This window comes from Urocitellus parryii, chromosome 5 (genome assembly GCF_045843805.1).
Source record: "Urocitellus parryii isolate mUroPar1 chromosome 5, mUroPar1.hap1, whole genome shotgun sequence".
NCBI classification, from domain to species: Eukaryota; Metazoa; Chordata; class Mammalia; order Rodentia; family Sciuridae; genus Urocitellus; species Urocitellus parryii.
The window spans coordinates 81180013-81193866 of NC_135535.1; the positions used below are offsets into that span (position 1 = coordinate 81180013).

The 13854-nt window shown below is 41.0% G+C and overlaps 1 protein-coding gene across 1 annotated transcript in view; it reads left to right on the plus strand.

Moving 5' to 3' along the window:
* The window catches only part of LOC113178212 (protein O-mannosyl-transferase TMTC1-like), a 115955-nt gene that overhangs the window by 42793 nt on the left and 59308 nt on the right, over positions 1–13854 (plus strand).

Consider the following 13854-nt stretch of genomic DNA (forward strand, 5'->3'; position numbering starts at 1 on the left):
TATCTGATGGGGTATATATTTGTGTCTGGAGAGTGGAGTCTCTCTCTGTTTCCTGATCACCATGATGTGAGCTGCTTCCCTCTGCCACCCTCTCCTGCCACGATGTTTAGCCTCACGTTGAACCCTGAGGAATAGAACCAGCCTTCTATGTACTAAGACCCCTGAAACAGTAAGCCCTCAAATAAACTTTTCCTTCCCTACAATTGTTCTGGTCAGGTCCTTTTAGTCACAGCAGCGAAAAAAGCTGACTAAAACTGGTGCTGACACTCTGCTTGGCTGTCAGACATGTCATCCTCCTGCTGCAGGTGAGTGGGCTTCTCTGTTCCCTGCACCTGGCTCAGCACTTTTTTTTTTTTTTGCTATTTTTTTTTATTGTTGGTTGTTCAAAACATTATATAGTTCTTGATATATCATATTTCACACTTTGATTCAAGTGGGTTATGAACTCCCATTTTTACCCCGTATACAGATTGCAGAATCACATCAGTTATACTTCCATTGATTTACATACTGCCATACTAGTGTCTGTTGTATTCTGCTGCCTTTCCTATCCTCTACTATCCCCCATCCCCTCCCCTCCCCTCCCCTCTTCTCTCTCTACCCCCTCTACTGTAATTCATTTCTCCCCTTTGTATTATTTTTCCCTTTCCCCTCACTTCATCTTGTATGTAATTTTGTATAACCCTGAGGGTCTCCTTCCATTTCCATGCAATTTCCCTTCTCTCTCTCTTTCCCTCCCACCTATCATCCCTGTTTAATGTTAATCTTCTTCTCATGCTCTTTGTCCCTACTCTGTTTTTAGTTACTCTCCTTATATCAAAGAAGACATTTGGCATTTGTTTTTTAGGGATTGGCTGGCTTCACTTAGCATAATGTGCTCTAATGCCATCCATTTCCCTCCAAATTCTATGATTTTGACATTTTTTTTAATGCAGAGTAATATTCCATTGTGTATAAATGCCACATTTTTTTTATCCATTCATCTATTGAAGGGCATCTAGGTTGGTTCCACAGTCTTGCTATTGTGAATTGTGCTGCTATGAACATCGATGTAGCAGTGTCCCTGTAGCATGCTATTTTTAGGTCTTTAGGGAATAGACCGAGAAGGGGAATAGCTGGGTCAAATGGTGGTTCCATTCCCAGCTTTCCAAGAAATCTCCATACTGCTTTCCAAATTGGCTGCACCATTTGCAGTCCCACCAACAATGAACAAGTGTACCCTTTTCCCCACATCCTCGCCTTCACTTGTTGTTGTTTGATTTCATATGGCTGCCAATCTTACTGGAGTGAGATGGTATCTTAGGGTAGTTTTGATTTGCATTTCTCTGACTGCTAGCGATGGTGACTATTTTTTCATAAGTAAGTCATTCTTTACCTTAAGGTGAAAGGGATGTGTCACCTTTTATCTGTAGGCTGTTGTTAAATACGGTTCTTAGAAAGCTCTCTAAAGCAGCAGTGTGGTAGCTATTCAATGATGTAGATACAGTCTTGGGCCCCTGAATTGTACCTACTGGTTTCATGTTGGAAGGTTGTGCTGCTATGTTGTGAAACTTTCTGTGTGTGACATTTCTGAGTGATTTTGTGGGTGTGTGTGTGTGTGTGTGTGTTACTTTATGGTTCAAAGTTAATGCATATTTCTAAAAGCCAAAGCAGTTTTTTCTTTGGTATACTAGCATGCCATTAGTTTTTTATTTTTGTTTTTTTAAGAGAAAGCAATCATAATCAGGAAATGATTGCTTTTCTGTTTTTATTGATTTCCTTTGGCCTAAGAAATTAAAAATATTGAGGAAGAATATGAAAAATAAATCCATGTTCCCTTTTAGTCAGATGTTTTCCAGCCTTTTTTTGCTTTCCCTGAGGAATGAAGCAGAACTGGTACAGCTAGAGGCCTGTCTACCTAGACATTGCTGCTGGTCTCTTTCCCTTGGTGTCTCCTGGGAGTAGTCCTGTCCTGGGTTTCCCAGAGGGAGGCTGCTCTCTGACACTATATGTATCCCACATAAACTGGGCTTCCCCCTCTGGTTAATCTGGTCACATGATTGATTTCCACAGGGGAAATGAATTAGAATATCTACATGGCAGGAAGAAAAGATAACCAGGGTAATCTTGAGGTTTCTTCTTGTCTTGATCTCCTTAACCCACTACAGGCTGAAACAGAGCTGAGGGATCTTTTTGAATCTGGGATAACACAGAAATCTAGCCTGGGAAAACTCTAAATTATATGAGTATCAGAGATTTGTCTTTTTTTCTCTTGCTTTCTTGTCACCTGCTGCCCAGTGGGCGCTCAACCAGGGAGAGGTGGATATGTCTGTGCTGACCTCCTGGTCCTGAATCCATCTGAGCCAAAAGTGACTCTTAGCTATGCTCACCTCATCTTGGGAGGGTTTTGTTTTGTTTTGTTTTCTTTTGTTTTTTTGCCCTAAGTAACAAGTGCAGTCAACTTTCTTCCATGTCCACTGACTTTTATGCTGGTTTTATAAAATCTCATTACCTCAGTGAGTGTATTTTCATAAGTATTTATTAAACACCTACTAGAAGATGAGGTAATAGTTCTCTTATTGGATATAATTATGAATTCCATTAAGTGACCCTCAGAATATATTGAGCATAATTTGTAATAATAGCTAAAATTGACTATTTACTATATTTGCATGCTGTTTTAAACATTTTACATATATTAATTTACTTATTCTTATAACAGCTCCATGTGTTTTGCACCATTATTATCCAGATTTTACAGATTCAGTAATGGGGACACAGGAGGATAGTAACTTGCCCTGCAAAAATTCAGCTAATAATGGAGAATAGGAAATCACATCTCTGTAGCCCTGAATCTTTGCTTTTAAAATCAATTCACTGTAGGAGAAGGCTGAGTTTGATGGGAAATCTCAGACCTTCAGTAAATGACTAAGTTGTCAGTTAAGGATAGCACCTCCCTGAAGAACACTGAAGGTTAGATGCCTTCAGAGGATTCAGCTTTCTGAGCAGGTGTTACTCTTTCCTTCTGTCATAAGTTTTATCTCTGCCTGACCAATCCAGGTCAATGTGGTTCTTGAGGTGAATGAGATCACAGTTGGTATGTGATTGGTTGTTTAAAACTATTAAATATTTTTAACCTGCAAGAGGCTAATATTTATGACAGAAGCCAAATACTGTCATGAAGCACAGCTCACAGAACAGATCCACCAGGTTATGTTCTGACTATGTTTACACAGAGTTGGAACAGCCCCAGAGGTCCCAGGCAATCCTCTTAATCACAGTACAGTTTAAAGACGCAAGAAATATCTTGAGGCAGAAGGATTCATGCCTCCAAGAAATATCCACCATGATGACTTCTGTTCTAAAACACAAAAGAAGAAAATAAAAAGTTCAAAATATTAGTCACTGAAACTAGGGTAAAAGGGAATGATATTGTGGAAAAAAAAAGTTTTGTGAACAATTGCTTGTGGCAGACCAGTATTAAGCACATGGGAAATGTGGTACATTCTGAAAGCATTTTGTTCAAATATATAATCTGTTTGGTTTGTAAAACTGTCAAAATAACTTATGATCCTCCATCTTATTTATACAGGTCACCCATCTGCTTACCATGGCAGCCCAAAGAAGGGTATGTCAAATGTTAGGAAATGCAGAAGGAAGGATGGACTGGTGTCCTGGGAAGGGGACAGAGGTTCATCCACATGAGAAATTATTGCATTTCTTATATCCCACTTGAAAAAATCGGAGCATGCCAGTCCTTCCTCAGGTTGGTAAAGGCATGCAATGCCTTACTAAAGAGGCAAATTCAGAAAGGTGTCTCAGAAGAAATAAATCCTCCCTGTGGATGTCAGACTTGTATTTTCCTGATGTTTAAGAGACACATCAAAACATGAGAGAAAAAAGGCAACATTTCATTAGGGAAAGAAGGGGTCATAGTTTAAATATATACCTTTTGTCTGCTCAGTGAAAAAGCCGAGGCCCCAACATACATTTTAGGGCACATTCTGTACCTGGACAAAGGAAGAGAGAACAGAAGACCATTGTATTATGAAAGGTGCAGACACACAAGCAGTACTATCAGAAGCAAGTTATTTTTCCCAGTGAGGTGTTGGATGCTGGTCTTTAAAGAACAGTAAGTAAACAGTTTAAAGTGCATTAATGCGAGTTGAAAACTGCCATGAAAAAAAAAATTGGCCTTGAGTTGTCAAAATAAAGAAATGGGAAGCTTCCCAAGCAAAACAATAGAGTGAGCAGAACAATCTTGAAACAGGTGAAGAAAAGAGCATGATGTGTTGAGCACAGGAAAATTATTGATGGCATAGAAACAGAAAGACTGACGAGAAATGAATAAAGAAGTAGCTCATAAGAAATTCAAACTCACAGTGAGGCATAAAGCCAACCTGATTGCAAATTTTGTCAAGTTGCTTCCAGGAGAGGGAGAAGACAGAATGTGTTCAGGAGATGGAAATTTTCATTAAAATGTGTTAATTCTGGAAGGAAAAGAGATGTGATGTGGTGAGCACCTGGGACCTTAGCCTGACTCTTGTGGCTTCCCTCTACCACTGAAATGGCCGCCAGTCCTTTGGCATTAGGGATTAAAAACTTGATAATAAATAAACAACTTTATAGAAGGTATTAGGGATTTCCTGCTGCTTGTGGCTTGTTTGTCAACCAGTCATTCTCACAGGTAAGGCACTGAGGTCAGGGACACCCTGGGCTGACCCCCAGGCCCACACCAGATTCTGATACCATGGGGATGTCGAGGATGATGAAGAGTCTTGGAGTCAGAGTTCTGGTTCAGATGCAGCTCTGCCACTCTCCCCAGGGGTGACTGCAAGTTCTTTATCTAAACCTCAGTTTCTTCATGAGTAAAATGGGAGTGATAACAACATTCACCTCACAGAATTGCCTTCAGAGTTAATTAGATAACTCTCAGTGCCTAGCATTCTGTGTTGAACTGCTGATTGCTTTTCTTTTATCTTTAAATCTCCTTCCAACATATCCAGATTTGTTTTATTGTTTCCATGTTTTACATGTCAAAAAATTGAGCTCAGACAAAATAACTGGTCAAGAGTACAACATGGAATCAATATGGGAATGTGTTGACCTAGCTCCTGTTCACTGTACTGTGAAATTCAGCATATATAAGAGAAGGTACTAGAGCATTATTGGGAGTCTGCTGGTATGAACAGATGTGAAGGACTTGGTTCTGGAGGGCCTTGGGTATCATGGAATGACATGGCTGGGGAAGAAGCCAGTTCACATCCATGTTGGAGGGCTGCCTGTCCAGACGCAGACATCACTGAGATGTCTGCATGAAGGGATGTGGGAAGAGGTGGCTTCTATCTGGACACAGTGAAGGATGTTATTTTCCAGATGAATAACTTGTCATATTACTCTACATCAAGACCCCTCTAATAGTGACTCAATAAGATCTAGACCCCTCAGGGTTGCTCATAATGAAAACAAAGTAAAAATATTGTTTTAATCATTTGGTATGTCCTAAGCACTGTGATAATATTTAAATACTTAAATGCTTAAAGAACCTTTTTGAGATAGCTAGTGTTATTGTAAACCCAGTTTAGCAGGCAGGTTCCAGGTAGGCAATTCTAGGACTAGGCTTAGAACAGGCGTGTCTGGCCATAGAGCTTTTCTCTTGATACTTATAGACCTATTGACTTTGAGCCTTTTCTTTGTCCACCTGTCCAGTGCCTTCCTATGACTGTGAGTTTACTTCATTCAAATGGCTCTGCACACTTCCCCTGGAATGTACCTTGTGTTTCTGGTTGCCATGGTTTTCCTTTCTTGTCATGCATCTCTATGCCTTCACCTGATCCACTCAGTCATTTCTTCCTGCCTAAAGCCAATCCTTTTAAATACTGTTTCCTGGGCATCCAGCTAGTCTGGGTCCCTTCATCTGAGGGTCCATTGCATTTACTGTTGCTTTAGTGATTTGTGATTATCAGTTGCTACCACATGTTTGTAGCCTTTATTATGTGAAGTTCAAAAATACCTTAAAGTCTTCATGGTATCTTTTCTTTTTGATCCTGACAGTGCTTAATACAGCATATTACATATCATTTAAAGTTCATACATATTCTTCAATTGACTAATTCCAGGAAAATAATATTCTAATAAAAAGAAATAATCATCCTACATATCCTAATTTATGGGAATTAGAATAGACTTTTTAAAATGTTGTAGTAGAGAAAGAAATGAATGATCAGGAGAAAATTGTAGCCAAGAAAAACTGTATAATAATGGAAAGGGCATTCTGGAACCACATGGGAGGTGTGATATTCTGGCTTAGAAGAATTGGATTAATTTGTATTAAAAATCTTTAAGTGTAGGCCCAGATGTGGTAAGTGTGGTGGCCAGAACAATCCATGTGCATTTGTATATCCAGACACAGCATTTTGTTTTTGAGTGTTTAAATGGATCCAAACACATGAAAATATCTTTGTATTGATCTCACTTGGTTATCTGACTTATATCAAGTAAATGAGGGGAGAAAATAAGATTAATATTGAAGTCAGGGACATTACATTTTCTTATACTTGCTTAAAAAGTAGTGGGCAGTTCCCAGTTTGTTCATTAAATTTTTTGTTCCAAGAGTATGCTTGTATGATATATTTACTTTCAACTACTTTGCTTTTGTGTTGTTAAAAAGTTCACTTTGGAAAAGTGATAGAGTGCCAGGGATCCCAACTGCAGCAGGACCAGGGAGATCCAGGCCAACTGATTCGCGCGGCCTGCCCCGCAGCTACAGAAGGCGTGGCGCCTCAGTGAAGCCATTAATTAGCAAGCAGGGAGGTTAGGGACTGCCATTCGGTGGAATCCCGCCAGCCAAGCCCACACGGACCCTTGGGCCGAGCACGGGATCTCAGAAGGGGAAGGAAGCAGTACAGTCCCATCCCCCACAGCGGACACTCCACCGAGGCAGTCAGCGGCCACCATCCGGTAAAGCTGAAGTATACACAGCCACTCTCCTTCAGAGTTCAACATCAAAACAGGTTGGTGTCATTCAGCTCACCCCCCAGACAGCGGGAATTCGCATGAAATCTCTCCTAGGCTTGCCGAGAGAGGGAGTATCAAGCTGAGCCTCCATAAAGACTAGGGGGAAACTAGAGACACCTGACCTCCAACCCCTCCTCCCAGTAGCAGCCAAAAGGAAACCTGGCTAGCCAGCGCTGGGGGAGGGGCAAGCAGAAAAAATCAAAGTGATAGAGTGCCAGGGATCCCAACTGCAGCAGGACCAGGGAGATCCAGGCCAACTGATTCGCGCGGCCTGCCCTGCGGCTACAGAAGGCGTGGCACCTCAGTGAAGCCATTAATTAGCAAGCAGGGAGGTTAGGGACTGCCATTCGGTGGAATCCCGCCAGCCAAGCCCACACGGACCCTTGGTCCGAGCACGGGATCTCAGAAGGGGAAGGAAGCAGTACAGTCCCATCCCCCACAGCGGACACTCCACCGAGGCAGTCAGCGGCCACCATCCGGTAAACCTGAAGTATACACAGCCACTCTCCTTCAGAGTTCAACATCAAAACAGGTTGGTGTCATTCAGCTCACCCCCCAGACAGCGGGAATTCGCATGAAATCTCTCCTAGGCTTGCCGAGAGAGGGAGTATCAAGCTGAGCCTCCATAAAGACTAGGGGGAAACTAGAGACACCTGACCTCCAACCCCTCCTCCCAGTAGCAGCCAAAAGGAAACCTGGCTAGCCAGCGCTGGGGGAGGGGCAAGCAGAAAAAATCAAAGTGATAGAGTGCCAGGGATCCCAACTGCAGCAGGACCAGGGAGATCCAGGCCAACTGATTCGCGCGGCCTGCCCTGCGGCTACAGAAGGCGTGGCGCCTCAGTGAAGCCATTAATTAGCAAGCAGGGAGGTTAGGGACTGCCATTCGGTGGAATCCCGCCAGCCAAGCCCACACGGACCCTTGGGCCGAGCACGGGATCTCAGAAGGGGAAGGAAGCAGTACAGTCCCATCCCCCACAGCGGACACTCCACCGAGGCAGTCAGCGGCCACCATCCGGTAAAGCTGAAGTATACACAGCCACTCTCCTTCAGAGTTCAACATCAAAACAGGTTGGTGTCATTCAGCTCACCCCCCAGACAGCGGGAATTCGCATGAAATCTCTCCTAGGCTTGCCGAGAGAGGGAGTATCAAGCTGAGCCTCCATAAAGACTAGGGGGAAACTAGAGACACCTGACCTCCAACCCCTCCTCCCAGTAGCAGCCAAAAGGAAACCTGGCTAGCCAGCGCTGGGGGAGGGGCAAGCAGAAAAAATCAAAGTGATAGAGTGCCAGGGATCCCAACTGCAGCAGGACCAGGGAGATCCAGGCCAACTGATTCGCGCGGCCTGCCCTGCGGCTACAGAAGGCGTGGCGCCTCAGTGAAGCCATTAATTAGCAAGCAGGGAGGTTAGGGAATGCCATTAGGTGGAATCCCGCCAGCCAAGCCCACCGCCACGCCCGGAACAGGCCCAGCGACCTGCCAGCATGGTAGTCATGACACCCCAATTGGAATAGGGACAGAGCAGAGCCGCCTTCCACTCCCGGAACAGGCCCAGAGAGCCGCCAGCGTGGTAGACACGTCACCCCAATTGGAGTAGGGGCACAGCCGCCGCCCGCACCTGCAAGGGAGACTTTTCAAGTATACAAGAGCAACATAAATAAATAGGGGGTAAATTTCAAAACACAACAGTTGCACCAAGCAGAAAGAAACGCGAGCAGTATGAAAAGACAAGGAAAGAAAGGACCACAAGCAATGCAGGTCAACTCAACTTTAGAAGAGGTAATAGCTGCAACAGATGGAATATCAGATAAAGAGTTCAGGATATATATGCTTCAGATGATCTGGAGTCTCAAGGAAGACATGAGACAGCAAAATCAGACAATGAAAGATCACATTGACAAACAAATCCAGGAAGTAAAAGATCAATTTCACAGGGAGATAGAGGTAATAAAAAACAAACAAATAGAAATTCTAGAAATGCAGGAAACAATAAACCAACTTAAAAACTCAATTGAGAATACTACCAGCAGAGTAGATCACTTAGAAGAGAGAACATCAGACAATGAAGACAAAGTATTTCAACTGGAAAAGAACATAGACAGCTCAGCAAGTCTGCTAAGAAACCATGAGCAGAACATCCAAGAATTATGGGACAATATCAAAAGACCAAATTTAAGAGTCATTGGGATACAGGAAGGCACAGAGCTCCATTCCAAAGGAATAAACAGTCTATTCAGTGAAATAATACGAGAAAACTTCCCAGAATTGAAGAATGAGACAGAATCCCAAATCCTAGAAGCCTACAGGACGCCGAATGTGCAAAATCATAAGAGATCCACACCTAGACACATTATAATGAAGATGTCCAACATACAGAATAAGGAGAGAATTTTAAAATCTGCAAGAGAAAGAAAGCAGATTACATTTAGGGGTAAACCAATCAGGATAACAGCTGATCTCTCAACACAGACTCTGAAAGCTAGAAGATCCTGGAATAACATATTTCAAACACTGAAAGACAATGGGCTCCAACCAAGAATCTTGTATCCGGCGAAATTAAGCTTCAGGTTAGAAGATGAAATTAAAAACTTCCACGATAAACAAAAGTTAAAAGAATTCGCAGCTAGAAAACCATCTCTTCAAAATTCCTTGGCAAAATATTACAGGAAGAGGAAATGGAAAATAACATTGAAAACCAACAATGGGAGGTAGGACAAGAAAGGGGGGAAAGTAGTCAAAGAGTATAACAAATCAGGTTTAGTAACATCAATAAACAAATATGGATAGAAGAACAAACCATATCTCAATAATAACCCTAAATGTTAATGGCTTAAACTCACCAATTAAGAGACACAGGCTAGTAGAATGGATCAAAAAACAAGACCCAACAATATGCTGTCTACAGGAGATGCATTTGATAGGAAAAGATATACATAGACTGAAGGTGAAAGGTTGGGAAAAATCATATCACTCATATGGACCGCGGAAACAAGCAGGAGTGTCCATACTCATATCTAATAAAATAGATTTCAAGCCAAAGCTAATCAAAAGGGATATAGAAGGACACTTCATACTGCTCAAGGGAACCATACACCAACAAGACATAACAATCATAAATATATATGCCCCAAATAATGGTGCAGCTGTGTTCATCAAGCAAACTCTTCTCAAGTTCAAGAGTCTAATAGACCACCATACAATAATCATGGGAGACTTCAACACACCTCTCTCACCACTGGACAGATCTTCCAAACAAAAGTTAAATAAGGAAACTATAGAACTCAATAACACAATTAACAACCTAGACTTAATTGACATATATAGACTATACCACCCAACATCAAGTAGCTACACTTTTTTCTCAGCAGCACATGGAACCTTCTCAAAAATAGACCATATACTATGTCACAGGGCAACTCTTAGACAATACAAAGGGGTAGAGATAATACCATGCATCTTATCTGATCATAATGGAATGAAACTGAAAATCAATGATAAAAGAAGAAAGGAAAAATCAAGCATCACCTGGAGAATGAACAATAGGTTGCTGAGTGATCAATGGGTTTTAGAAGACATCAAGGAGAAAATTAAAAAATTCCTAGAGTTAAATGAAAACACAGACACAACATATCGGAATCTATGGGACACCTTGAAAGCAGTTCTAAGAGGAAAATTCATTGCTTCGAGTTCATTCCTCAAAAAAAGAAAAAAACCAACAAATAAATATTCTCATACTTCATCTCAAAATCCTAGAAAAAGAAGAGCAAAACAACAGCAAAAGAAGTAGAAGGCAAGAAATAATTAAAATCAGAGCTGAAATTAATGAAATTGAAACAAAAGAAACAATTGAAAAAATTGACAAAACTAAAAGCTGGTTCTTTGAAAAAATAAATAAAATTGACAGACCCTTAGCCATGCTAATGAAGAGAAGAAGAGAGAGAACCCAAATTACTAGCATACGGGATGAAAAAGGCAATATCACAACAGACACTTCAGAAATACAGAAGATAATCAGAAATTACTTTGAATCCTTATACTCCAATAAAATAGAAGATAGTGAAGGCATAGATAAATTCCTTGAGTCCTATGATCTGCCCAGATTGAGCCAGGAGGATATAGACAACCTAAACAGACCAATAACAATAGAGGAAATAGAAGAAACCATCAAAAGACTACCAACTAAGAAAAGCCCAGGACCGGATGGGTATACAGCAGAGTTTTACAAAACCTTTAAAGAGGAACTAACACCAATACTTTTCAAGCTATTTCAGGAAATAGAAAAAGAGGGAGAACTTCCAAATTCATTCTACGAGGCCAACATCACCCTGATTCAGAAACCAGAAAAAGACACTTCAAAGAAGGAAAACTACAGACCAATATCTCTAATGAACCTTGAAACAAAAATCCTCAATAAAATTCTGGCGAATTGGATTCAAATACATATCAAAAAAATTATACATCATGATCAAGTAGGATTCATCCCTGGGATGCAAGGCTGGTTTAATATACGGAAATCAATAAATGTTATTCACCACATCAATAGACTTAAAAATAAGAACCATATGATCATCTCAATAGATGCAGAAAAAAGCATTCGACAAAGTACAGCATCCCTTTATGTTCAAAACTCTAGAAAAATTAGGGATAACAGGATCATACCTCAACATTGTAAAAGCAATCTATGATAAGCCACAGGCCAGCATCATTCTGAATGGAGAAAAATTGAAGGCATTCCCTCTAAGATCTGGTACAAGACAGGGATGCCCTCTCTCACCACTTCTGTTCAACATAGTCCTCGAAACACTGGCCAGAGCAATTAGACAGACAAAAGAAATTAAAGGCATAAAAATAGGAAAAGAAGAACTTAAATTATCACTATTTGCAGATGACATGGTTCTATACCTAGCAGACCCAAAAGGGTCTACAAAGAAGCTATTAGAACTAATAAATGAATTCAGCAAAGTGGCAGGATATAAGATCAACACGCATAAATCAAAGGCATTCCTGTATATCAGCGACAAATCCTCTGAAACGGAAATGAGGACAACTACTCCATTCACAATATCCCCCCAAAAAATAAAATACTTGGGAATCAACCTAACAAAAGAGGTGAAAGATTTATACAAGCAAAATTACAGAACCCTAAAGAAAGACATAGAAGAAGACCTTAGAAGATGGAAAAATATACCCTGCTCATGGATAGGCAGAATCAACATCATCAAGATGGTGATATTACCAAAAGTTCTCTATAAGTTTAATGCAATGCCAATCAAAATCCCGGCAGCATTTCTTGTAGAAATAGATAAAAGAATCATGAAATTCATATGGAATAATAAAAGACCCAGAATAGCAAAAACAATGCTAAGCAGGAAGTGTGAATCAGGCGGTATAGCGATACCAGACTTCAAACTATACTACAGAGCAATAGTAACAAAAACAGCATGGTACTGGTACCAAAACAGGCGGGTGGACCAATGGTACAGAATAGAGGACACAGTAACCAACCCACAATACTACAACTATCTTATATTTGATAAAGGGGCTAAAAGCATGCAATGGAGGAAGGATAGCATCTTCAACAAATGGTGCTGGGAAAACTGGAAATCCATTTGCATCAAAATGAATCTGAATCCCTATCTCTCGCCATGCACAAAAGTTAACTCAAAATGGATCAAGGAGCTTGATATTAAATCAGAGACACAGCGTCTGATAGAAGAAAAAGTAGGGTATGATCTACATACTGTGGGAACGGGCTCCAAATTCCTCAATAGGACACCCATAGCGCAAAAGTTAACAACTAGAATCAACAAATGGGACTTACTCAAACTAAAAAGTTTTTTCTCAGCAAAAGAAACAATAAGAGAGATAAACAGGGAGCCTACATCCTGGGAACAAATCTTTACTCCACACACTTCAGATAGAGCCCTAATAACCAGAATATACAAAGAACTCAAAAAATTAGACAATAAGATAACAAATAACCCAATCAATAAATGGGCCAAGGACCTGAACAGACACTTCTCAGAGGAGGACATACAATCAATCAATAAGTACATGAAAAAATGCTCACCATCGCTAGCCGTCAGAGAAATGCAAATCCAAACTACCCTAAGATACCATCTCACCCCAGTAAGATTGGCAGCCATTAGAAAGTCAAACAACAATAAGTGCTGGAGAGGATGCGGGGAAAAGGGCACTCTTGTTCATTGCTGGTGGGACTGCAAATTGGTGCAGCCAATTTGGAAAGCAGTATGGAGATTTCTTGGAAAGCTGGGAATGGAACCACCATTTGACCCAGCTATTCCCCTTCTGGGTCTATTCCCCAAAGACCTAATAAGAGCATGCTACAGGGACACTGCTACATCGATGTTCATAGCAGCACAATTCACGATAGCAAGATTGTGGAATCAGCCTAGATGCCCTTCAATAGATGAATGGATAAAAAAAAAATGTGGCATTTATACACAATGGAGTATTACTCTGCATTAAGAAATGACAAAATCATAGAATTTGGAGGGAAATGGATGGCATTAGAGCAGATTATGCTAAGTGAAGCTAGTCAATCTTTAAAAAATAAATACCAAATGACCCCTTTGATATAAGGGGAGTAAACAAGGACAGGGTAGGGACGAAAGTTTGAGAAGAAGATTTACATTAAACAGGGATGAGAGGTGGGAGGGAAAGGGAGTGAGAAGGGAAACCGCATGGAAATGGAAGGCGATCCTCAGGGTTATACAAAATGACATATAAGAGGAAAGGAGGGGTAAGACAAGATAATACAAATCGAAGAAATGATTTACAGTAGAAGGGGTAGAGAGAGAAAAGGGGAGGGGAGGGGAGGGGAGGGGGGATAGTAGAGA